This window comes from Bos mutus, chromosome 6 (genome assembly GCF_027580195.1).
Source record: "Bos mutus isolate GX-2022 chromosome 6, NWIPB_WYAK_1.1, whole genome shotgun sequence".
Taxonomy (NCBI): domain Eukaryota; kingdom Metazoa; phylum Chordata; class Mammalia; order Artiodactyla; family Bovidae; genus Bos; species Bos mutus.
The window spans coordinates 14,879,367-14,907,351 of record NC_091622.1 but is presented as its reverse complement, the minus strand read 5'-3'; the positions used below and the strand labels follow the sequence as shown (position 1 = coordinate 14,907,351).

Below are 27,985 nucleotides of genomic sequence, written 5' to 3'. Positions count from 1 at the left end.
CAGGAAGCTTCCATAAGCCAATTATCCTTATCCATTAGAAAGTAGGATAAAATGAATGAAAACCACAATCACAGAAAACTAATCAAACCAGTCACATGGACCACAGCCTTGTCTAACTCGATGAGCCATGCTGTGTAGAGCCACCCAAAATGGAGGGGTCATGGTGGAGAGTTCTGACAAACATGGTCCACTGGAGAAGGGAATGGCAAACCACTTTGGCATTCTTGCCTCGAGAAACCCATGAACAGTATGAAAAGGCAAAAAACAGGACACTGAAAGATGAACTTCCCCAGTCATTAGGTGCCCAATATACTACTGGAGAACAATGGAGAAATAACTCCAGAAAGAATGAAGAGATGGGGCCAATGCAAAAATAACACCCAGTTGTGGATGTGACTGGTGATGGTAGTAAAGTCTGATGTTGTAAAGAACACTGTCAATAGACAACAGGAAATTTATAAGTCAAGGGTGTAGCTATCCACAAAGCAAACTCAGGAATTTGGGTGATCTTTGGATTACTTCAGAGATGGTAGAAGAGAAATATTCTTTCTTGAAATTTTTCAGACTGTTGGTGCAAGTGCTGAGTTCCTGGGAAACTTCTCTGGGAAAAAAATCTCTTTTTTTCTCTGCAGATGTTAAGTCGGAGAAGGAAATGGCAATCCACTTCAGTATTCTTGCCTGGAAAATCCCATGGACAGAGGAGCCTGGTGGCTGCAGTCCATAGGCTCACAGAGTCAGACATGACTGAAGTGAATAAGCAGCGGCAGAAAACGTTAGGAATGAATGTATTTCCACACCTAATGTGTCCTTCAGTGTAGAGGTACCTTCAGTGGAGCAAAAGTAATGATTCCTCCTCTGCCCCTGTACTCCATCCCACATATTTCAGAGCAGGACCCTTCTTTGTCCCTTGATTCACTTCTCCCCCTCATGTCCTGGGCATATTTGGGTCAATTCAGACTTCTTTCCTCTTCTAGGAATCTACCTGTCCAGAGAGTGTATGTTCTGACATGTTTTCAGAAATAAAGCAAACTCAGCAATAAAGGCTCCTGTAGGGGGGGGGAGTAGGGAAAATGGACATGAAGTTGCCCAGGTAGTTGTGGCAGAGTAGTGAGTCTACCTAACTGTCTGTATTTGTCATTTTTACTGCCCATTAAGCTATGTCCTCCCAGAGAAGGCAATGGCACCCCACTCCAGTACTCTTGCCTGGAAAATCCCATGGACGGAGGAGCCTGGTAGGCTGCAGTCCATGAGGTCGCTAAGAGTCGGACACGACTGAGCGACTTCACTTTCACTTTTCACTTCCATGCATTGGAGAAGGAAATGGCAACCCACTCCAGTGTTCTTGCCTGGAGAATCCCGGGACCGGGAAGCCTGGTGGGCTGCCATCTATGAGGTCACACAGAGTCAGACACGACTGAAGCAACTTAGCAGCAGCAGCAGCAAGCTATGTCCTCCAACCTAGCCTTTATCTATAGCAACTCCCTATTTCTCTCTCAGTTGGCTGAGAATTCAGCTAGGAGGAAGGGGGCATATAAATTGTTGATTACTAAAACTCAAGACCAACATGGAATCCTTCCCAAGGTTGTACAAAACTATATCTGCTCTAACTCACCACATCAGCTAACTGATATAATATGAGGGTTTTAGATACAAGTAGGATTCTCTGACTAGCATTATTCAGAAATATTTCCAATTATCTACTATTTTGCCTCTGAAGATATATCTTTAAATGTACATTAGTAAGTAGAAATAAGTTGTTAGCTTTCAACTGATATTTTAATAATCGAAGTTAACCTTAAACAGTAATTTAAAGAACTGGCCTACTACACAAAGTGAAGTCAGAAAGAGAAAGATAAATGTCGTATTCTAACGCATCTATATGGAATCTAGAAAAATGGTACTGAAGAATTTACTTACAGGGCAGCAATGGAGAAACAGACATAGAGAATAGACTTATGGACTGGGGAGAGGGGAGGAGAGGGTGAGATGAATGGAAAGAATAACATGGAAACTTATATTACCAAATGTAAAATAGATAGCCAACAGGAATTTGCTGTATGGCTCAGGAAATTCAAACAGGGGCTCTTTATCAACCTAGAGGGGTGGGATGGGGAGAGAGATGGGAGGGAGGTTCAAGAGGGAGGGGATATATGTATACCTATGGCTGAGTTGTGTTGAGGTTTGACAGAAAACAACAAAATTCTGTAAAGCAATTATCCTTCAGTTAAAAACAAATTAACTTTAAAAAAACTGATGTAGTAGGATTCAGAATATGTGAAGTCTTGAAAGTTAACCTGAGGCCTTTATTCCAGAGGGAAGTAAGAAAACTGTCAAGAGTTTGGGTAAACTACTCCACAGTACTGCTGCCTCAGCATCATTTTGTTTGGTCAAATGGCCTAGAGGGACCTTAAAGTGACACAGCCCTTCATGCAAGCACACACCCTAGACAACAACCCACAAAGTCACAAAGTCCCTGATATGGCACCCCCTACAGCCCTTATAGTCAATAGTCTCCCTTTCTCCCAGGGCTTTCTCCTTGTGTGTTCCTTAGACAAGCGCCCCCCCCCCCCACCATGGAACAGCCTTAGCCCAGGGAACCCCAAAACACTCCACTATGGACCCTAATGAAAGCATGTTCCCCAGATTCTATTGCTTTATCTGTCTTCGGGGCTTCCCTGATGGCTCAGACGGTAAAGCATCTGTCCACAATGCGGGAGACCCGGGTTCGATCCCTGGGTCAGGAAGATCCTCTGGAGAAGGGAATGGCAACCCACTCCAGTACTCTTGCCTGGAAAATCCCATGGATGGAGGAGCCTGGTGGGCTACAGTCCATGGGGTCGCAAAGAGTTGGATGTGACTGAACGACTTCACTTTCACTTTGTCCGTCTGCATTCTGCTTTGACTTCCCCATGCAGCCCCACAAGACACGCTGTGTGTTTCCTTCAGAACCCATAAGTGATATACTCCTTTCTTCCACCTCTCTACTGGTCTGTTTTACCATGACTCACTATCCAGCACTCTGCACTCTCCTTAACAAATATGAATTTAACAAAGTCATGACAGAATCACTAAAAAAAATTTAATGGAGAAACAACATAGTGAAAATAAAGAGAAATACTAATTTGATTTTTTTAAGGTGATTAGAAGTAGCAAGAGAATCAAGTACAATTAAATGGGAAGTTTGAAGTGGTGAGAGATTCAACAAACTGCCTTCTTTTCTTGCATCACTGACTTTATTTAAAGCAAAAACTGGGACTTCCTGGTGGTACAGTGGGTAAGAATCCACCTGCCTACGCAGGGAACATGGGTTTGATACCTGCTCCAGGAAGATTCCACATGCCTCAGAGTAAGTCTAAGAGCTGCAACTACTGAAGCCCGCACATCTAGATCCAATGCTTTGTAACAAAAGAAGTCACCACAGTGAGAAGCCTGCACATCTCAACTAGAAAAAGTCTCTGCAGCAATGAAAACTCAGTGCAACCAAAAATAAACAAAAAGCAAAAACCTATGACTAGTTTATACTTGGTCACCTACTATTCTCTCCTCAATCCACATTACAATTTTTGCATCTGAAACAATTCTTGTTAAGTCAATAGGCATGTTTTCATTTCTCATCTTACCTAAACAACCATTAACAACCAAAATAACTGACCGCTCCTTCTATACTAGTTTGCTAAAACTGTCAGCAAGGTGATCAAATCAGTCAATCCTAAAGGAAATCAATCCCTGAATATTCATTGGAAGGACTGAAGCTAAAGCTGAAGCTCCCATACTTTGGCCACCTGATGTGAAGAGCTGACTCACTGAAAAGACCCTGAGGCTGGGAGAGGCTGAGGGAAGGAGGAGAAGGGGAGGCAGAGGATGAGATGGTTGGATGGCATGGCTGACTCAATGGACACGAACTTGAGCAAACTCTGGGAGATAGTGAAGGACGAGGAATCCTGGTGTGCTGCAGTCCATGGGGTTGCAAAGAGTTGGACACGACTTAGCAACTGAAAACAACAAAACTGTCATAAGAAAGTACTACAGACTGGGTGGGTTAAACAGAGCTGATAAATTTATTAAATAAATTAATAAATGAGGAAGAGTATACAAATCTCCTGTATAGAAGTTCACATAATTGATGTAGATATTCCATTCATCTTCTCCTGTAAGAACTCCAAAACTGCAGTTTACTGCTGAACAACCATCAATGGGAGAATGTTGGATCCCAACAAAAAGATACCCTATGTCCAAGGACAAAGAAGAAGCCCTAACAAGATGGTAGGAGGGGCAAAATCCTGTCTAGAATAAAACCTATAACCCATTCTGGACCATTTTATTTCACTGATTTCTAAAATGTCAAAGTTCACTCTTGCCATCTCCTGTTTGACCACTTCCAATTTACCTGATTCATGGACCTAACATTCCAGGTTCCTATGCAGTATTGTTCTTTACAGCATCGGACTTTACTTCCATCACCAGTCACATCCACAACTGGATACTGTTTTCACTTTGGCTCCATCTCCTCATTCTTTCTGGAGTTATTTCTCCACTGTTCTGCAGTAGCATATTGGGCACCTAGTGATCGGGGAGTTCACCTTTCAGTGTCAAATCTTTTGCCTTTTCATACTGTTCATGGAGTTCTCAAGGCAAGAATACTGAAGTGGTTTGCCATTCTCTTCTCCAGTGGACCACGCTTTTATCAGAACTCTCCACCATGATCTATCCAGTGAATGAATACATTCAAGGGATTAAGTCTGATAGAGTGCCTGAAGAACTATGGATGGAGGTTCATGACATTGTACGGGAGGCAGTGATCAAGACCATCCCCAAGAAAGAAAAAATGCAAAATGGCAAAATGGTTGTCTGAGGAGGCTTTACAAATAGATGAGTAAAGAAGAGAAGCTAAAGGCAAAGGAGAAAAGGAAAGATATACCCATTTGAATGCAGATTTCAAAGAAGAGCAAGGAGAGATAAGAAAACCCTCCTCAGTGAACAATGCAAAGAAATAGAGGAAAACAACAGAATGGGAAAGACTTGAGATCTCTTGAAGAAAATCAGAGATACCAAGGGAAAATTTCATGCAAAGATGGGCACAATAAAGGACAGAAACAGTATGGACCTAACAGAAGCAGAATATATTAAGAAGAGGTGGCAAGAATACACAGAACTATACAAAATGGATCTTAATGACCCAGACAACCATGATGGTGTGATCACTCACCTAGAGCCAGACATCCTGGAATGCGAAGTCAGGTGGGCCTTAGGAAGCATCACTACAAACACAGCTAGTGGAGGTGATGGGATTCCAGTTGAGCTATTTCAAATTTAAAAGATGATGCTGTGAAAGTGCTTCACCAGTATGCCAGCAAATTTGGAAAACTCAGCAGTGGCTGCAGCACCGAAAAGGTCAGTTTTCATTCCAATCCCAAAGTAGGGCAATGCCAAAGAATGCTCAAACTACTGCACAACTGCACTCATCTCACACGCTAGCAAAGTAATGCTCAAAGTTCTCCAAGCCAGGCTTCAACAGTACGTGAACCAAGAACTTCCAGATGTTCAAGCTGGATTTAAAAAGGCAGAGGAGCAACAGATCAAATTGCAACATCTGCTGAATCATCAAAAAGCAAGAGAATTTGAGAAAACATCTACTTCTGCTTTACTGACTATGCCAAGCCTTTGGCTGTGTGGATCACAAATAAACTCATGGAAAATTTTAAAGAGATGGGAATACCAGGCCACCTTATCTGTCTCCTCAGAAATCTGTATGCAGTTCAAGAAGCAACAGTTAGAATGGGACATAGAACAACAGACTGGTTCCAAATTGGGAAAGGAATACGTCAAGGTTTTATATTGTCACCCTGCTCCTTTAACTTACATTCAGAGTACATCACGCCAAATGCCAGGCTGGATGAAGTGCCAGCTGGAATCAAGATTGCCAGAGAAATATAAATAACCTCAGATATGTAGATGACACCACCCTTTGGCAGAAAGTGAGGAGGAACTAAAGAGCTTGATCAAAGTGAAAGAGGAGAGGAAAAAGCTGGCTTAAAACTCAACATTCAAAAAACTAAGGTCATGGCATCCAGGCCTATCACTTCATGGCAAATAGATGGGTAAACAATGGAAACCGTGACAGACTTTTTTCTTGGGCTCCAAAATCACTGCAGATGGTGACTGCAGCCATGAAATTAAAAGACACCTGCTCCTTGAAGAAAAGCTATGACCAACCTAGACAGCATATTAAAAAGCAGAGACATTACTTTGCAACAAAGGTCCATCTAGTCAAAGCTATGGTTTTTCCAGTAGTCATGTATGGATGTGACGGTTGGACCATAAAAAAGCTGAGTGCTGAAGAATTGATGCTTTTGAATTGTATGCGTTATGAAGACTCTTGAGAGTCCCTTGACTGCAAGGAGATCAAACCAGTCAATCCTAAACGAAATTAGTCCTGATTGTTCATTGGTAAAACTGATGCTGAAGCTCTAATACTTTGGCCACCTGATGCAAAGAACTCACTCACTGGAAAATATTCTGCTCTCAATCTTTCCCACGTGGTCTTCAACGAGTCGGCTTATCGCATCAGGTACAAAATATTGAGGGTTTAGCTCAGTATCAGTCCTTCCAGATTATTCAGGACTGATTTCCTTTAGGATGGACTGGTTGGATCTCCTTGCAGCCCAAGGGACTCTCAAGAGTTTTATCCAACACCACAGTTCAAAAGCATCAATTCTTTGTGCTCTCCCATCAGGAAGCTTCCATAAGCCAATTATCCTTATCCATTAGAAAGTAGGATAAAATGAATGAAACCACAATCACAGAAAACTAATCAAACCAGTCACATGGACTACAGCCTGTTCAACCTGATGAGCTATGCTGTGGTGAGCCACCCAGCCGGAGGGCCGCAGGAGAGTTTTGACAACATGGTATCCTGGAGAAGGGAATGGCAAACCACTTTGGCATTCCCTCTCTTATCGAGGAAACCCATGAACAGTATGAAAAGGCAAAAAATAGGACACTGAAAGATGAACTCTGAATATTAGGTGTGCCCACATACTACTGGAGAACAATGGAGAAATAACTCCAGAAAGAATGAAGAGATGGGGCCAATGCAAAATAACACCCAGTTGTGGATGTGACTGGTGATGGTAGTAAAGTCTGATGTTGTAAAGAACACTGTCAATAGACAACAGGAAATTTATAAGTCAAGGGTGTAGCTATCCACAAAGCAAACTCAGGAATTTGGGTGATCTTTGGATTACTTCAGAGATGGTAGAAGAGAAATATTCTTTCTTGAAATTTTTCAGACTGTTGGCGCGCTGAGTTCCTGGGAAACTTCTCTCTGGGAAAATCTTTTCTTTCTGCAGATGTTAAGTCGGAGAAGGAAATGGCAATCCACTTCAGTATTCTTGCCTGGAAAATCCCATGGACAGAGGAGCCTGGTGGCTGCAGTCCATAGGCTCACAGAGTCAGACATGACTGAAGTGGAAATAAGAAGTGTGCAGAAAACGTTAGGAATGAATGTATTTCCACACCTAATGTGTCCTTCAGTGTAGAAGTACCTTCAGTGGAGCAAAAGTAATGATTCCTCCTCTGCCCTGTACTCCATCCCACATATTTCAGAGCAGGACCCTTCTTTGTCCCTTGATTCACTTCTCCCCCTCATGTCCTGGGCATATTTGGGTCAATTCAGACTTCTTTCCTTCTTCTAGGAATCTACCTGTCCAGAGAGCATGTTCTGACATGTTTTCAGAAATAAAGCAAACTCAGCAATAAAGGCTCCTGTAGGGGAGGAGTAGGAAAATGGACATGAAGTTGCCCAGGTAGTTGTGGCAGAGCAGTGAGTCTACCTAACTGTCTGTATTTGTCATTTTACTGCCCATTAAGCTATGTCCTCCCAGAGAAGGCAATGGCACCCCACCCAGCATTTTGCCTGGAAAATCCCATGGGACGACATGGTTCGGCAGGCTGTGAACTGTTGAGGTCACAAGAGCCCTGGACACACTGAGCGACTTTTACCACGCTTCACTCCACATCGAGAAGGAAATGGCAACCCACTCCAGTGTTCTTGCCTGGAGAATCCCGGGGACCGGGCGCCTGCGGCTGCCATCTGCAGGTCACAGAGTCAGACACTTACTGAAGCAACTTAGCAGCAGCAGCAAGCTATGTCCTCCAACCCTAGCCTTTATCTATAGCAACTCCTATTTCTCTCTCAGTTGGCTGAGAATTCAGCCAGATGAAGTGGGCACATAAAACTGTCATCACTAAAATCAAGACCAACATGGAATCCTTCCCAAGGTTGTACAAAACTATATCTGCTCGACCACATCAGCTAACTGATATAATATGAGGGTTTTAGATACAAGTAGGATTCTCTGACTAGCATTATTCAGAAATATTTCCAATTATCTACTATTTTGCCTCTGAAGATATATCTTTAAATGTACATTAGTAAGTAGAAATAAGTTGTTAGCTTTCAACTGATATTTTAATAATCGAAGTTAACCTTAAACAGTAATTTAAAGAACTGGCCTACTACACAAAGTGAAGTCAGAAAGAGAAAGATAAATGTCGATTCTAACGCATCTATATGGAATCTAGAAAAATGGTACTGAAGAATTTACTTACAGGGCAGCAATGGAGAAACAGACATAGAGAATAGACTTATGGACCTGGGGAGAGGGGAGGAGAGGTGAGATGAATGGAAAGAATAACATGGAAACTTATATTACTAAATGTAAAATAGATAGCCAACAGGAATTTGCTGTATGGCTCAGGAAATTCAAACAGGGCTCTTTATCAACCTAGAGGGGTGGATGGGGAGAGAGATGGGAGGGAGGTTCAAGAGGAGGATATATGTATACCTATGGCTGAGTTGTGTTGAGGTTTGACGAAAACAACAAAATTCTGTAAAGCAATTATCCTTCAGTTAAAAACAAATTAACTTTAAAAAACTGATGTAGTAGGATTCAGAATATGTGAAGTCTTGAAAGTTAACCTGAGGCCTTTATTCCAGAGGGAAGTAAGAAAACTGTCAAGAGTTTGGGTAAACTACTCCACAGTACTGCTGCCTCAGCATCATTTTGTTTGGTCAAATGGCCTAGAGGGACCTTAAACTGACACAGCCCTTCATGCAAGCACACACCTAGACAACAACCCACAAAGTCACAAAGTCCCTGATATGGCTCCCCCACAGCTCCAGAGGTCACCAGTCTCTTCCAGGCTTTCCTGTGTGTTCCTAGACAAGCGTTTCTCACTCATGGAATAAAGCTCAGCTCCAGGAACTCAAACACCCATACTATGGACCCAATGAAAGCATGTTCCCAGATTCTCATTGCTTATCTGTCTTGGGCTCTGATGGCTCGTGACGGCAAAGCATCTGTCCATTAATATGTGAGACCTGGGTTCATCTCAATAGAAGATCCTCTGAGAAGGGAATGGCAACCCACTCCAGTACTCTTGCCTGGAAAATCCCATGGATGGAGGAGCCTGGTGGGCTACAGTCCATGGTTGCAAAGAGTTGGATGTGACTGAACGACTTCACTTTCACTTTGTCCGTCTGCATTCTGCTTTGACTTCCCCATGCAGCCCCACAAGACACGCTGTGTGTTTCCTTCAGAACCCATAAGTGATATACTCCTTTCTTCCAATTTCTCTACTGGTCTGTTTTACCATGACTCACTATCCAGCACTCTGCACTCTCCTTAACAAATATGAATTTAACAAAGTCATGACAGAATCACTAAAAAAAATTTAATGGAGAAACAACATAGTGAAAATAAAGAGAAATACTAATTTGATTTTTTTAAGGTGATTAGAAGTAGCAAGAGAATCAAGTACAATTAAATGGGAAGTTTGAAGTGGTGAGAGATTCAACAAACTGCCTTCTTTTCTTGCATCACTGACTTTATTTAAAGCAAAAACTGGGACTTCCTGGTGGTACAGTGGGTAAGAATCCACCTGCCTGCGCAGGAACATGGGTTTGATACCTGCTCCAGGAAGATTCCACATGCCTCAGAGTAAGTCTAAGAGCTGCAACTACTGAAGCCCACATCTAGATCCAACGTTTGCAATGCAATAGTCACACTGATATAGCTTCTGCACATCTCAACTAGAAAAAAGTTCATGAGCAATGAAAACTCAGTGCAACCAAAATAAACAAAAAGCAAAACCTATGACTAGTTTATACTTGGTCACCTACTATTCTCTCCTCAATCCACATTACAATTTTTGCATCTGAAACAATTCTTGTTAAGTCAATAGGCATGTTTTCATTTCTCATCTTACCTAAACAACCATTAACAACCAAAATAACTGACCGCTCCTTCTATACTAGTTTGCTAAAACTGTCAGCAAGGTGATCAAATCAGTCAATCCTAAAGGAAATCAATCCTGAATATTCATTGGAAGGACTGATGCTAAAGCTGAAGCTCCTATACTTTGGCCACCTGATGTGAAGAGCTGACTCACTGAAAAGACCCTGAGGCTGGGAGAGGCTGAGGGAAGGAGGAGAAGGGGGAGGCAGAGGATGAGATGGTTGGAAGGCACATTGACTCAATGGGATACGAACTGAGCAAACTCTGGGAGATAGTGAAGGACGAGGAACTGGTAAAGGTAGTCCGCGGGGCTGCAAAAGAGTTGGACATGATCAGCAAACTGGAAAACAACAAAACTGTCATAAGAAAGTACTACAGACTGGGTGGGTTAAACAGAGCTGATAAATTTATTAAATAAATTAATAAATGAGGAAGAGTATACAAATCTCCTGTATAGAAGTTCACATAATTGATGTAGATATTCCATTCATCTTCTCCTGTAAGAACTCCAAAACTGCAGTTTACTGCTGAACAACCATCAATGGGAGAATGTTGATCCCAACAAAAAGATACCCTATGTCCAAGGACAAAGAAGAAGCCCTAACAAGATGGTAGGAGGGGCAAAATCCTGTCTAGAATAAAACCCTATAACCCATTCTGGACCATTTTATTTCACTGATTTCTAAAATGTCAAAGTTCACTCTTGCCATCTCCTGTTTGACCACTCAATTTACCTTGATTCATGGACCTAACATTCCAGGTTCCGCGCATTAGCCTCAGCACGGACTTCATTTCCATCACCAGTCACATCCACAACTGGATACTGTTTTCACTTTGGCTCCATCTCCTCATTCTTTCTGGAGTTATTTCTCCACTGTTCTGCAGTAGCATATTGGGCACCTAGTGATCGGGGAGTTCACCTTTCAGTGTCAAATCTTTTGCCTTTTCATACTGTTCATGGAGTTCTCAAGGCAAGAATACTGAAGTGGTTTGCCATTCCTCTCCAGGACTACGTTTTATCATGAATCTTCCTCCACCATGATTCATCCAGTGAATGTGAATACATTCCGCGATTATCTGATGAGTGCCTGAAGAACTATGGATGGAGGTTCATGACATTGTACGGGAGGCAGTGATCAAGACCATCCCCAAGAAAGAAAAATGCAAAATGGCAAAATGGTTGTCTGAGGAGGCTTTACAAATAGATGAGTAAAGAAGAGAAGAGAAATATCATTAACCTCAGATATGCAGATGACACCACCCTTATGGCAGAAAGTGAAGAGGAACTAAAAAACCTCTTGATGAAAGAAGTGAAAGTGGATAGTGAAAAAGTTGGCTTAAAGCTCAACATTCAGAAAAGCGAAGATCATGGCATCCAGTCCCATCATTTCATGGGAAATAAATGGGGAAACTGTGGAAACAGTGTTAGATTTTATTTTTGGGGCTCCAAAATCACTGCAGATGGTGACTGCAGCCATGAAATTAAAAGACGCTTACTCCTTGGAAGGGAAGTTATGACCAACCTAGATAGCATATTCAAAAGCAGAGACATTACTTTGCCAAGACAGGTTTGTCTAGTCAAGGCTATGGTTTTTCCTGTGGTCATGTATGGATGTGAGAGTTGGACTATGAAGAAGGCTGAGCACCAAAGAATTGATGCTTTTGAACTGTGGTGTTGGAGAAGACTCTTGAGAGTCCCTTGGACTGCAAGGAGATCCAACCAGTCCATTCTAAAGGAGATCAGCCCTGGGATTTCTTTGGAAGGAATGATGCTAAAGCTGAAACTCCAGTACTTTGGCCACCTCATGCGAAGAGTTGACTCATTGGAAAAGACTCTGATGCTGGGAGGGATTGGGGGCAGGAGGAGAAGGGGACGACAGAGGATGAGATGGCTGGATGGCATCACTGACTCGATGGACGTGAGTCTGGGTGAACTCCGGGAGTTGGTGATGGACAGGGAGGCCTGGCATGCTGCGATTCATGGGGTCGCAAAGAGTCGGACACGACTGAGCGACTGAACTGAACTGAACTGAATTTACCTTGATTCATGGACCTAACATTCCAGTGCGTGCATGGGACTTTTTGTAGAAGGTCACCATTATCTTCATTACCTCCACCACAGTTTTAGCCTGAGGTCAAACAACAAGAAGGGAACATAGCCCTGCCCATCAACAGAAAATGGGATTAAAGATTTACTGAGAATGGCCCCACCCATCAGAACATGACCCAGTTTCCCCCTCAGTCAGTCTCTCCCATCAGTTCAGTTCAGTCTTTTAGTCGTGTCCAGCTCTTTGCAACCCCATGGACTGTAGCATGCCAGGCTTCCCTGTCCATCACCAACTCCTGGAGCTTACTCAAACTCATGTCCATCAAGTTGGTGATGCTATCCAACTATCTCATCCTCTGTCATCCCCTTCAATCTTTCCCAGCATCAGGGTCTTTTCAATGAGTCGGTTTGTCACATCAGGTGGCCAAAGTATTGGAGTTTCAGCTTCAGCATCAGTCCTTCCGAAGATTATTCAGGACTGATTTCCTTTAGGATGGACTGGTTGGATCTCCTTGCAGCCCAAGGGACTCTCAAGAGTTTTATCCAACACCACAGTTCAAAAGCATCAATTCTTTTGTGCTCTCCCATCAGGAAGCTTCCATAAGCCAATTATCCTTATCCATTAGAAAGTAGGATAAAATGAATGAAAACCACAATCACAGAAAACTAATCAAACCAGTCACATGGACCACAGCCTTGTCTAACTCGATGAGCCATGCTGTGTAGAGCCACCCAAAATGGAGGGTCATGGTGGAGAGTTCTGACAAACATGGTCCACTGGAGAAGGGAATGGCAAACCACTTTGGCATTCTTGCCTCGAAAACCCATGAACAGTATGAAAAAGGCAAAAAAATAGGACACTGAAAGATGAACTTCCCCAGTCATTAGGTGCCCAATATACTACTGGAGAACAATGGAGAAATAACTCCAGAAAGAATGAAGAGATGGGGCCAATGCAAAAATAACACCCAGTTGTGGATGTGACTGGTGATGGTAGTAAAGTCTGATGTTGTAAAGAACACTGTCAATAGACAACAGGAAATTTATAAGTCAAGGGTGTAGCTATCCACAAAGCAAACTCAGGAATTTGGGTGATCTTTGGATTACTTCAGAGATGGTAGAAGAGAAATATTCTTTCTTGAAATTTTTCAGACTGTTGGTGCAAGTGCTGAGTTCCTGGGAAACTTCTCTGGGAAAAAAATCTCTTTTCTTTCTCCGCAGATGTTAAGTCGGAGAAGGAAATGGCAATCCACTTCAGTATTCTTGCCTGGAAAATCCCATGGACAGAGGAGCCTGGTGGCTGCAGTCCATAGGCTCACAGAGTCAGACATGACTGAAGTGAATAAGCAGCGGCAGAAAACGTTAGGAATGAATGTATTTCCACACCTAATGTGTCCTTCGGTGTAGAGGTACCTTCAGTGGAGCAAAAGTAATGATTCCTCCTCTGCCCCTGTACTCCATCCCACATATTTCAGAGCAGGACCCTTCTTTGTCCCTTGATTCACTTCTCCCCCTCATGTCCTGGGCATATTTGGGTCAATTCAGACTTCTTTCCTCTTCTAGGAATCTACCTGTCCAGAGAGTGTATGTTCTGACATGTTTTCAGAAATAAAGCAAACTCAGCAATAAAGGCTCCCTGTAGGGGGAGGGGGAGTAGGGAAATGGACATGAAGTTGCCCAGGTAGTTGTGGCAGAGTAGTGAGTCTACCTAACTGTCTGTATTTGTCATTTTTACTGCCCATTAAGCTATGTCCTCCCAGAGAAGGCAATGGCACCCCACTCCAGTACTCTTGCCTGGAAAATCCCATGGACGGAGGAGCCTGGTAGGCTGCAGTCCATGAGGTCGCTAAGAGTCGGACACGACTGAGCGACTTCACTTTCACTTTTCACTTCCATGCATTGGAGAAGGAAATGGCAACCCACTCCAGTGTTCTTGCCTGGAGAATCCCGGGGACCGGGAAGCCTGGTGGGCTGCCATCTATGAGGTCACACAGAGTCAGACACGACTGAAGCAACTTAGCAGCAGCAGCAGCAAGCTATGTCCTCCAACCTAGCCTTTATCTATAGCAACTCCCTATTTCTCTCTCAGTTGGCTGAGAATTCAGCTAGGAGGAAGGGGGCATATAAATTGTTGATTACTAAAACTCAAGACCAACATGGAATCCTTCCCAAGGTTGTACAAAACTATATCTGCTCGACCACATCAGCTAACTGATATAATATGAGGGTTTTAGATACAAGTAGGATTCTCTGACTAGCATTATTCAGAAATATTTCCAATTATCTACTATTTTGCCTCTGAAGATATATCTTTAAATGTACATTAGTAAGTAGAAATAAGTTGTTAGCTTTCAACTGATATTTTAATAATCGAAGTTAACCTTAAACAGTAATTTAAAGAACTGGCCTACTACACAAAGTGAAGTCAGAAAGAGAAAGATAAATGTCGTATTCTAACGCATCTATATGGAATCTAGAAAAATGGTACTGAAGAATTTACTTACAGGGCAGCAATGGAGAAACAGACATAGAGAATAGACTTATGGACCTGGGGAGAGGAGGAGAGGGTGAGATGAATGGAAAGAATAACATGGAAACTTATATTACCAAATGTAAAATAGATAGCCAACAGGAATTTGCTGTATGGCTCAGGAAATTCAAACAGGGGCTCTTTATCAACCTAGAGGGGTGGGATGGGGAGAGAGATGGGAGGGAGGTTCAAGAGGAGGGGATATATGTATACCTATGGCTGAGTTGTGTTGAGGTTTGACAGAAAACAACAAAATTCTGTAAAGCAATTATCCTTCAGTTAAAAACAAATTAACTTTAAAAAACTGATGTAGTAGGATTCAGAATATGTGAAGTCTTGAAAGTTAACCTGAGGCCTTTATTCCAGAGGGAAGTAAGAAAACTGTCAAGAGTTTGGGTAAACTACTCCCACAGTACTGCTGCCTCAGCATCATTTTGTTTGGTCAAATGGCCTAGAGGGACCTTAAACTGACACAGCCCTTCATGCAAGCACACACCTAGACAACAACCCACAAAGTCACAAAGTCCCTGATATGGCACCCCCTACAGCCCTTATAGTCAATAGTCTCCCTTTCTCCCAGGGCTTTCTCCTTGTGTGTTCCTTAGACAAGCGCCCCACCATGGAACAGCCTTAGCCCAGGGAACCCCAAAACACTCCACTATGGACCCTAATGAAAGCATGTTCCCCAGATTCTATTGCTTTATCTGTCTTCGGGGCTTCCCTGATGGCTCAGACGGTAAAGCATCTGTCCACAATGCGGGAGACCCGGGTTCGATCCCTGGGTCAGGAAGATCCTCTGGAGAAGGGAATGGCAACCCACTCCAGTACTCTTGCCTGGAAAATCCCATGGATGGAGGAGCCTGGTGGGCTACAGTCCATGGGGTCGCAAAGAGTTGGATGTGACTGAACGACTTCACTTTCACTTTGTCCGTCTGCATTCTGCTTTGACTTCCCCATGCAGCCCCACAAGACACGCTGTGTGTTTCCTTCAGAACCCATAAGTGATATACTCCTTTCTTCCAATTTCTCTACTGGTCTGTTTTACCATGACTCACTATCCAGCACTCTGCACTCTCCTTAACAAATATGAATTTAACAAAGTCATGACAGAATCACTAAAAAAAATTTAATGGAGAAACAACATAGTGAAAATAAAGAGAAATACTAATTTGATTTTTTTAAGGTGATTAGAAGTAGCAAGAGAATCAAGTACAATTAAATGGGAAGTTTGAAGTGGTGAGAGATTCAACAAACTGCCTTCTTTTCTTGCATCACTGACTTTATTTAAAGCAAAAACTGGGACTTCCCTGGTGGTACAGTGGGTAAGAATCCACCTGCCTACGCAGGGAACATGGGTTTGATACCTGCTCCAGGAAGATTCCACATGCCTCAGAGTAAGTCTAAGAGCTGCAACTACTGAAGCCCGCACATCTAGATCCAATGCTTTGTAACAAAAGAAGTCACCACAGTGAGAAGCCTGCACATCTCAACTAGAAAAAGTCTGCGCAGCAATGAAAACTCAGTGCAACCAAAAATAAACAAAAAGCAAAAACCTATGACTAGTTTATACTTGGTCACCTACTATTCTCTCCTCAATCCACATTACAATTTTTGCATCTGAAACAATTCTTGTTAAGTCAATAGGCATGTTTTCATTTCTCATCTTACCTAAACAACCATTAACAACCAAAATAACTGACCGCTCCTTCTATACTAGTTTGCTAAAACTGTCAGCAAGGTGATCAAATCAGTCAATCCTAAAGGAAATCAATCCCTGAATATTCATTGGAAGGACTGAAGCTAAAGCTGAAGCTCCCATACTTTGGCCACCTGATGTGAAGAGCTGACTCACTGAAAAGACCCTGAGGCTGGGAGAGGCTGAGGGAAGGAGGAGAAGGGGGAGGCAGAGGATGAGATGGTTGGATGGCATGGCTGACTCAATGGACACGAACTTGAGCAAACTCTGGGAGATAGTGAAGGACGAGGAATCCTGGTGTGCTGCAGTCCATGGGGTTGCAAAGAGTTGGACACGACTTAGCAACTGAAAACAACAAAACTGTCATAAGAAAGTACTACAGACTGGGTGGGTTAAACAGAGCTGATAAATTTATTAAATAAATTAATAAATGAGGAAGAGTATACAAATCTCCTGTATAGAAGTTCACATAATTGATGTAGATATTCCATTCATCTTCTCCTGTAAGAACTCCAAAACTGCAGTTTACTGCTGAACAACCATCAATGGGAGAATGTTGGATCCCAACAAAAAAAGATACCCTATGTCCAAGGACAAAGAAGAAGCCCTAACAAGATGGTAGGAGGGGCAAAATCCTGTCTAGAATAAAACCCTATAACCCATTCTGGACCATTTTATTTCACTGATTTCTAAAATGTCAAAGTTCACTCTTGCCATCTCCTGTTTGACCACTTCCAATTTACCCTGATTCATGGACCTAACATTGCAGATTCCTATGCAGTATTGTTCTTTACAGCATCGGACTTTACTTCCATCACCAGTCACATCCACAACTGGATACTGTTTTCACTTTGGCTCCATCTCCTCATTCTTTCTGGAGTTATTTCTCCACTGTTCTGCAGTAGCATATTGGGCACCTAGTGATCGGGGGAGTTCACCTTTCAGTGTCAAATCTTTTTGCCTTTTCATACTGTTCATGGAGTTCTCAAGGCAAGAATACTGAAGTGGTTTGCCATTCTCTTCTCCAGTGGACCACGTTTTATCAGAACTCTCCACCATGATCTATCCAGTGAATGAATACATTCAAGGGATTAAATCTGATAGAGTGCCTGAAGAACTATGGATGGAGGTTCATGACATTGTACGGGAGGCAGTGATCAAGACCATCCCCAAGAAAGAAAAATGCAAAATGGCAAAATGGTTGTCTGAGGAGGCTTTACAAATAGATGAGTAAAGAAGAGAAGCTAAAGGCAAAGGAGAAAAGGAAAGATATACCCATTTGAATGCAGATTTCCAAAGAAGAGCAAGGAGAGATAAGAAAACTCCTCCTCAGTGAACAATGCAAAGAAATAGAGGAAAACAACAGAATGGGAAAGACTTGAGATCTCTTGAAGAAAATCAGAGATACCAAGGGAAAATTTCATGCAAAGATGGGCACAATAAAGGACAGAAACAGTATGGACCTAACAGAAGCAGAATATATTAAGAAGAGGTAGCAAGAATACACAGAACTATACAAAATGGATCTTAATGACCCAGACAACCATGATGGTGTGATCACTCACCTAGAGCCAGACATCCTGGAATGCGAAGTCAGGTGGGCCTTAGGAAGCATCACTACAAACACAGCTAGTGGAGGTGATGGGATTCCAGTTGAGCTATTTCAAATTCTAAAAGATGATGCTGTGAAAGTGCTTCACTCAGTATGCCAGCAAATTTGGAAAACTCAGCAGTGGCTGCAGCACCGGAAAAGGTCAGTTTTCATTCCAATCCCAAAGTAGGGCAATGCCAAAGAATGCTCAAACTACTGCACAACTGCACTCATCTCACACGCTAGCAAAGTAATGCTCAAAGTTCTCCAAGCCAGGCTTCAACAGTACGTGAACCAAGAACTTCCAGATGTTCAAGCTGGATTTAAAAAAGGCAGAGGAGCAACAGATCAAATTGCCAACATCTGCTGAATCATCAAAAAGCAAGAGAATTTGAGAAAAACATCTACTTCTGCTTTACTGACTATGCCAAGCCTTTGGCTGTGTGGATCACAATAAACTGCGGAAAATTCTTAAAGAGATGGGAATACCAGGCCACCTTATCTGTCTCCTCAGAAATCTGTATGCAGTTCAAGAAGCAACAGTTAGAATGGGACATAGAACAACAGACTGGTTCCAAATTGGGAAAGGAATACGTCAAGGTTTTATATTGTCACCCTGCTCCTTTAACTTACATTCAGAGTACATCATGCCAAATGCCAGGCTGGATGAAGTGCCAGCTGGAATCAAGATTGCCAGGAGAAATATAAATAACCTCAGATATGTAGATGACACCACCCTTTTGGCAGAAAGTGAGGAGGAACTAAAGAGCTTCTTGATCAAAGTGAAAGAGGAGAGTGAAAAAGCTGGCTTAAAACTCAACATTCAAAAAACTAAGGTCATGGCATCCAGGCCTATCACTTCATGGCAAATAGATGGGTAAACAATGGAAACCGTGACAGACTTTTTTTTCTTGGGCTCCAAAATCACTGCAGATGGTGACTGCAGCCATGAAATTAAAAGACACCTGCTCCTTGGAAGAAAAGCTATGACCAACCTAGACAGCATATTAAAAAGCAGAGACATTACTTTGCCAACAAAGGTCCATCTAGTCAAAGCTATGGTTTTTCCAGTAGTCATGTATGGATGTGACGGTTGGACCATAAAAAAAAAGCTGAGTGCTGAAGAATTGATGCTTTTGAATTGTGGCGTTGGCGAAGACTCTTGAGAGTCCCTTGGACTGCAAGGAGATCAAACCAGTCAATCCTAAACAAAATTAGTCCTGATTGTTCATTGGTAAAACTGATGCTGAAGCTCTAATACTTTGGCCACCTGATGCAAAGAACTCACTCACTGGAAAATATTCTGATGTTGGGAAACACTGAAGACAAAAGGAGAAGGGGACAACAGGGGATGAGATGGTTGATGGCATCACTGACTGGATGGACATGAGTTTAAGCAAGCTCTGGGAGTTGGTGAAGGACAGGGAAGCCTGGCATGCTGCAGTCCATGGGGTCACAAAGAGTCGGACAGGGCTGAGTGAATGAAGTGAACTGATTCTGTTCTCAAGGAGGTGGAGCATATCTTCCCTCTCCTTAAATGCAGTCTGTGCACAATGAACTCCTTACAGAGTATAGCATGGAAAGGGATAAGAAAGACAACTCTAAGGTGGAGGCCCTGACAAACAGTACCTCAGTCAGGTATTCCATGCCAGCATCAGTGATAAATCATATTAATGGTATGTACCTTTGATATGATGTGATGAGATGTTCACCTGTCTGGTCATTCTCCCCAAATCCATAACCATAATCTAATCATGAGGGAAAATAAGAGGCAAACTGCAACTGAGGGACAATGTACAAAAGTCTTGACAACTGACTGGTATGCAAAACTGTCAAAAGCATCAAAAACAATATAAGCCTGAGAAATTGTTACAAACAAAAGGCTCCGCAAAGACGTACAACAATTAAATGCAATTATGGTATCTTGAATGGGATCCTGATACAGAAAAGGGGCAACAGATAAAAATGAAGGAAATCAAAATAAGTATGGAATTTAGCTGATGAAAATAAAATTCAAGAACTACACCAAATGTACGAATGATTCCTTAACATATCCTTGTTCTTGCTAAACTTCTTCGAGCAGGATGAATTAGAAAGAGGATAGGCTTTGCCATTAACCAGACCAAATCTGATCTTCACCCCTTGATAGCTGTTGGATCCTGAACAAGTTACTTTTAACTTCACTATTTCCTCATTTTAAAAAGGTTCTATATCTGCTCCGTAAGATTATTGTTAGGATAAAATGAGATAACTGTACATAACCTAGCACAGTAATTGGCACATAGTAGGGTGTTCATTGGAGGGACTGATGTTGAAGCTGAAACTCCAATACTTTGGCCACCTGATGCGGAGAGCTAACTCATTTGAAAAGACCCTGATGCTGGGAAAGATTGAGGGCAGGAGGAGAAGGGGATGACAGAGATGAGATGGTTGGATGGCATCACCAACACAATGGACATGGGTTTGGGTGGACTCTGGGAGTTGGTGATGGACAGGGAGGCCTGGCGTGCTGCAATTCAGGGGTTGCAAAGAGTCGGACATGACTGAGCGACTGAACTGAACTGAGGAGCTCAATAAACGCTAAAATCCAATCTGTTTGCAAAGTTGCAATGAGACCTGGTAGTCAAAAAGGGCAGTTCTTGTATGTCATGTAGAAAGTTGAATGTTTACTTTAAATCTCATGTTGCAGATTAATACTTTGCCATATGACACTTAAGCGGTAGATATCACTTGTCAGAAATTAAAATATTTTGAATGCAATATGCATGCCCTGGATGAGGAATAAAGCCTTTCTCAGCTGTTAGAACTTTTCATAAATCTTCACCTTGTATTAATTTGGTCTTTGCTTATTTAGGATCTAATTATATCTTGCCTATTTGAAAAGTTCTTTCTGAATATCCTTTATCTTATTAAAAAAGAGAGCAGGTAAAAGTGAACGACCATTTAATTCACTATAATGGTTGATTAGAAAAGTCATAGACAATGCATTTTGGTCATGAACTGTGCCTTAATAAAAAGTGAGTTTTCAGACTTCCTGGTGGTCCAGTAGTTAAGAATCCACTGTGCAATGCAGGGCATTCCCCTTGGCTGGGGAAACAAGATCCCACATGATGCAGAGCAGCTAAGCCCGAGTGCTGCAACTACTGAGTCTCTATGCCATAACTAGAGAGTCTGTGAGCCACAGCAAAAAATCCCACATGATGGAACTAAGACCCAACCTGATGCAGAAAAATAAAATTTTTTTTAAGATTGTCTTTTTTAAAGTGAGTTTTCTTTCTAATTGCAAAAAAAGGAAATTCAGTAACAGCAACCAAAAGCATTCCAGGCCTATATACCATACTGAAGTACAAAAGTATAAGCCAAAAGTAAAAGTGTCTTCATCTTTTATTTAGATACCAACAACAGAATTGATATGAACCTGAAAATATGTGATAATCATAATTTTTTGTATAAAAGAACTGTTAGTAGCAAAAAGACATCAACATGTGAATAGCAAAGCAGTGCACTTTCCAAAGTAATTTCCTGTTACATATTGATTGTGGGAAAAAACTCATTTCACTAGAGTAGTCCTCTCATATTAAGAGTTAAGAGCACCCTCTAGTGGCAGGTCAAGGATTTTACAGAATGGCCTTGCAGAAAACAAAATGCCTTTTAAGTTCTTTTCACTCTGAGCAAAAAGTACATTTCATCAAAGGAAACTGGGGAAGTTCAGGGGCAAATTTGCTAATTAACTTTATCAAATAATTTCATGCACACTTTTACTGTTCTTAATAGTTATGTTAGGTAGAAAGTTAAATAGTTGGTAAAGAATCCACCTGCAAGTCAGGGTACCCTGGTTTGATTTCTAGGGCAGGAAGATCCCCTGGAGAAGGGATAGGCTACCCACTCCAGTATTCTTGGGCTTCCCTGTGGCTCAGCTAGTAAAGAATCCGCCTGCAATGCAGGATACCTGGTTCCATCCCTGGATTGGGCAGATCTCCTGGAGAAGGGAAAGGCTACCCACTCCAGTATTCTGGCCTAGAGAATTTCATGGATTGTATAATCCATGGGGTCGCAAAGAGCTGGACACAACTGAGCGACTTTCACTTCACTAGAATGAGCACCTAGGGGTGGCCTAGCCAAAAAGTATGCAAGCTGATCTCTAAACCCCATCCCAGACACAGAGGGAAATCTCACAGATATGCAACAAAATAACCACAGAGACTTTTACAACTCCTGCACATATTCCCTAGGCACATAGTGGATACAAACTAACCAGAGGGGCTTCCTCAAGTAACCCTAGACAGCTAGGAGTCCATTGCTGCTGCTGCTGCTGCTAAGTCGCTTCAGTCATGTCCGACTCTGTGCGACCCCATAGATGGCAGCCCACCAGGCTCCCCCATCCCTGGGATTCTCCAGGCAAGAACACTGGAGTGGGTTGCCATTTCCTTCTCCAATGCATGAAAGTGAAAGTGAAGTCGCTCAGTCGTGTCCGACTCTTCATGACCTCAAGGACTATTGCCTACCAGGCTCCTCCATCCATGGGATTTTCCAGGCAAGAGTACTGGAGTGGGTTGCCATTGTCTTCTCCAGGAGTCCATTAAGGGTTTATAAATACTCTATACATTTATACATCAGATTATAACAGACTGAAATATGAAAGATATCTGCAATAGAGCCTGTTAGATAACTTGCAACTGTCAATCAGCCTTGAGCATATGCCCATTTGCATTCCCTTTCTCGATCTGTGGTGGGTACAAGCCCTACTTTGCACAGGGCACAACCAAAAGGAGGAAAGGGGAAACATAAAAAAGGGAAAGCCAAGCAGCGTTATTACAATGACTCCTCTGGAGTCAGTCTACTCCTGTGTTTTGGGAGTGAATGTTTAACAAAATATCTATCTGCTTGATCTGTAACTGAGCTATAACTGGTCATTTGCTTTAAACCCTTTAGTCTGCTGTTCCAGATTTTTGTTGTGAAAGCAACTGAGAGAGAGATAAACTGACCTGACAATTACGTTTTGTGTTATTTTTCAATATATGTAGTTTTGATAATCACACTCAAGGAGTTTCCTGGTGGTGGTGGTGGGGGGGGGGGGGTCCAGTGGTTAGGATCCCTCTGTACTCCCACTGCTGCAGCACTGGTTTCAATCTCTAGTCTGAGACCTAAGATCCTGCAAGCAGTCTGGTGTGGCCAAAAATAAAATAAATAAAAACCACAAGACCTTCTAGAACTAACACTCAAAAAAGATGTTCATCATAGGGGACTGAAATGCAAAAGTAGGAAGTCAAGAGATACCTGGAGTAACAGGCAAATTTGGCCTTGAAGTACAAAATGAAGCAGGGCACAGGCTAACAGAGTTCTGCCAAGAGAATGCACTGGTCAGAGCAAACACCCTGTTCCAACAACACAAGAGAAGACTCTACATATGGACATCACCAGATGGTCAACATTGAAATCAGACTGATTGTATTCTTTGCAGCCAAAGATGGAGAAGCTCTATATAGTCAGCAAAACCAAGACTGGGAGCTGACTGTGGCTCAGATCATGAACTCCTTATTGCCAAATTCAGACTGAAATTGAAGAAAGTAGGGAAAACCATCAGACCATTCATGTATGACCCAAATCAAATCCTTATGATTTCAGTGGAAGTGACAAACAGATTCAAGGGATTAGATCTGATAGACAGAGTGCCTAAAGAACTATGGAAAGAGGTTCATGACATTGTACAGGAGGCAGTGATCAAGACCATCCCAAGAAAAAAATGCAAAAAGGCAAAATGGTTGTCTGAGGAGGCCTTACAAATAGCTGAGAAAAGAAGAGAAGGAAAAGGCAAAAGAGAAAAGGAAAGATATACCCATTTGAATGCAGAGTTCCAAAGAAGAGCAAGGAGAGATAAGAAAGCCTTCCTCAGTGATCAAGGCAAAGAAATGGGGGAAAACAATAGAATGGGAAAGACTAGAGATCTCTTCAAGAAAATTGGAGATACCAAGGGAACATTTCATGCAAAGATGGGCTCGATAAAGGACAGAAATGGTTTGGACCTAGCAGAAGCATAAGATATTAAGAAGATGTGGCAAGAATACACAGAAGAACTATATTAAAAAGATCTTCATGACCCAGATAACCACAATGGTGTTATCAGTCACCTAGAGCCACATATCCTGGAATGTGAAGTCAGGTGGGCCTTAGGAAGCATCACTATGAACAAAGCTTGTGGAGGTAATGGGATTCCAGTTAAGCTATTTCAAATCCTAAAAGATGATGCTGGAAAGTGCTGCACTCAATATGCCAGCAAATTTGGAAAATTCAGCAGTGGCCACAGGACTGGAAAAAGTCAGTTTTCATTCCAGTCCCAAAGAAGGGCAATGCCAAAGAATGTTCAAATTACTATGCAATTGTACTCATCTCACACACTAGCAAAATAATGCTCAAAATTCTCCAAGCCAGGTGTCAACAGTATGCGAACCATGAAATTCTAGATGCTTAAGCTGGATTTAGGAAAGGCAGAGGAACCAGAGAGCAAACTGCCAACATCTGTTGGATCATCGAAAAAGCCAGAGAATTCCAGAAAAACATCTATTTCTAATTTATTGATTACACCAAAGCCTTTGACTATGTAGATCACAACAAACTGTGGAAAATTCTTAAAGATATGGGAATACCAGACCACCTTACCTACCTCCTGAGAAAACTGTATGCAGGTCTCGAACCAACAGTTAGAACCGGACATGGAACAACGGACCAGTTCCAAATTGGGAAAGAAATATGTCAAGGCTGTATATTATTACTCTGCTTACTTAATTTATATGCAGAATACATCATGCAAAATGCTGGGCTTCATGAAATACAAGCTGGAATCAAGACTACTGGGAGAAATACCAATAACCTCAGATACACAGATGACACCACCTTATGGCAGAAAGTGAAGAGGAACTGAAGAGCCTTTTGATGAACGTGAAAGAGGAGAGTGAAAAAGCTGACTTAAAACTCAACATCCAAAAAACTAAGATCATGGCATCCGGTCCCATCACTTCATGGCAAATAAATGGGGAAACAATGGAAACAGAGACAGACTTTATTTTCTTGGGCTCTAAAATCACTGCAGATGGTAACTGTAGCCATGAAATTAAAAGATGCTTGTTCCTCGGAAGAAAAGCTATGACCAACCCAGACAGCATACTGAAAAGCAGAGTCATTACTTTGCTGACAAACGTCCATCTAGTCAAGGCTATGGTTTCTCCAGTGGTCACGTATGGATGTGAGAGTTGGACTATAAAGAAAGCTGAGTGCCAAAGAATTGATGCATTTGAACTGTGGTGTTGGAGAAGACTCTTGAGGGTCCCTTGGACTGCAAGGAGATCTAACCAGTCAATCCTAAAGGAAATCAGTCCTGAATATTTACTGAAAGGACTGATGCTGAGGCTGAAGCTCCAATACTTTGGCCACCTGATGCAAAGAACGGACTCACTGGAAAAGACCCTGATGCTGGGGAAGATTGAAGGCAGGAGGAGAAGAGCACGACAGAGGATGAGATGATTGGATGGCATCACTGACTGGATGGACATGAGTTTGAGCAAGCTATGGGAGTTGGAAGACAGACAGGAAAGCCTGGCATGCTGCAGACCAGGAAGTAAAAAAGTTGGACACAACTGAGCAACCAAACTGAACCTCAATTCTTTGAAGATAGAGACAGGCTATTAACTGAATGGGCCATTTATTGTCAGAATCATGGGGGGGGGGGGGGGTGTGCGCACGCGCACGTGCAGTATTCAACTTCAAGGAATGAAAACGCTGATAAAACCTAACTGAAGAGAGACACGGAGAAGGCAATGGCACCTCACTCCAGTACTCTTGCCTGGAAAATCCCATGGACGGAGGAGCCTGGTAGGCTGCAGTCCATGAGGTCGCTAAGAGTTGGACATGACTTCACTTTCACTTTCATGCATTGGAGAAGGAAATGGCAACCCACTCCAGTGTTCTTGCCTGGAGAATCCCAGAGACAGAGGAGCCTGGTAGGAGGCCGTCTATGGGGTCGCACAGAGTCAGACACGACTGAAGCGACTTAGCAGCAGCAAAAGATAGACATGTTTGATGAAGTCCAACCTAAGTCCAATTTTTACTTATCCTTTTCATCTCCCTAAGTCAAAGGTCATCAGAAGCAGAAATACTCAGGAAAACAGAAATGTCTTATCCATCTGAGAAACAATGAACCTTTCCTGATTTCATTTCATCTTTTCAAAGGGGGGCCTTTTCTAATGTATCAAATAAATGCCTTCTGGTTTTACACTCTTGCCCTTCTCCTTCCTCTGAACTCTTCTATACTCATCCAAATCCTTGATTTCTAATTACTTATTAAATTAAAATTAGTAAATAAATGTTCTTCCTCATCAGTTATTTCTACAAAGGCACCGATGTCACCTTTGGATAAACCTCAACTGGGATGTGAGGTTTGCCTATAACGACGGCTCAGCTGCTTTGGTGCAAACAACGTTCAATAACACACACGGGAACAACTAGAAAGTTTCGGGAATGTTCAGGGGCAGACATCTGTCAGGTTTCCACAAAGGACAGTGCCGGGGAACCGGGAAAGTCGCCGAGAACTGTGACACGAGCTGCAGATGGAAGTCTTCCTCCCTGCAGTCTGACAGTGGGTCTCCTCCCTTGACTGTAATCAGGCCCCCATCGCTAGAGAACGTGTGGGACGCGGAGCCCGCAAACCTCACCCGCCGGCCTGATGTGTGCATACCCTTCCAGTTCTCTGGAGCCTGGATCACCGTCTGCTCTACTCCGGGAGTGCCGGCGACCGAGGCCTGAGCCGCGCCCGACGCCCGCACACGCAGCCCGGGCCCCGCCTCACGCGCCACCGCCCCCCAGCCCCAGGCTGGCTCAGGGCTCCGGCCCAGGCCTCCCGCAGGCCGAGGCGCCGCTCCACCTGGGAGCGAGGAGCCAGGGGTGCGCGCAGAGAGGCCCGGGGCCGAGCGCGAAGCTGCAGGTCCAAGGAAGGGAGGGAGGAAGGCTCAAGGAAGGCAGAGCGAACTCAAGCCTGAGCAGCACCTACCTAGCTGAGCCCCGGGCGCCGGAATCCCCGCCCCGCCCGCGGGCGCGCGCCGCCGTCCAGGGGCGGGGCTTCTGCCCTCGGGGGCCCGGGGCTTCCCGGAAGGGCTGGCCGCCAGACCCGGGTTGCCCCACACCTGCACTCAGTCATGTCTCCAGGGAGAAGCTGCCAATTGTTCCTTCCCTTGAGAAGGAAGCGTGGAAACAAAATCTGTAAAACCTTGACAGGCCCCTGACTCCCATGAGTTCCTCCTGAAATGACTTCCAGGGAGAGTGAGTCATAAAACAATATTACCTTCTTTCATATAATTAATATAATCATTTAATTTTTAGAGTTCTCTGTTTGTCTTTCACGGATGCTTTCAAATAAATCAATCTAGAATATATTTTATTATATTTTATTTATTAAAAATTCCTACCTCCTCGTGAGAGTGCTGCGATGATGAATTAATATTTGCTAAGTGCTTAGAAGGTGAAAACTACATAAAACTTGATGGAGTTACTCTATTATTATTGATAGAGGAAAACTAACTTGATGGGATTGGTAACCCATACCATCTGCTTTATTAACTGAAATTACACTGTAAAAAGGCTTTGCCTATTGAGGCAAAGTGGTCAAGTGCAGAAGTAATGATCCAAGTGATTCAAATTCCCCACAAAACGGAATCCTGCTTTGAAAGAAAAGTTGAGTCTCCTGACTGATTAGGTTTTGTTTTACTCTATTATTACTGGTGCATTTAAATTAATTAGGTATATAAATGTAATCAGCTGGACGACTTCTCAATTT

The 27,985-nt window shown here is 42.8% G+C and overlaps 1 long non-coding RNA gene across 8 annotated transcripts in view; it reads right to left on the bottom strand.

Annotated features, from left to right (window-relative positions):
- The window catches only part of LOC138988210 (uncharacterized), a 141,868-nt gene extending 114,616 nt beyond the window's left edge, over positions 1-27,252 (bottom strand). For 7 of the 8 annotated variants that reach the window (XR_011464460.1, XR_011464455.1, XR_011464454.1 and 4 more), the window contains exon 1: positions 26,891-27,181. This is a non-coding gene — a long non-coding RNA (uncharacterized lncRNA). Of the gene's footprint in view, positions 1-26,890; positions 27,182-27,202 lie in introns of those variants that run through there. The other variant, XR_011464457.1, reaches the window with a different exon arrangement.
- Between the last annotated feature and the right edge of the window lie 733 nt (positions 27,253-27,985).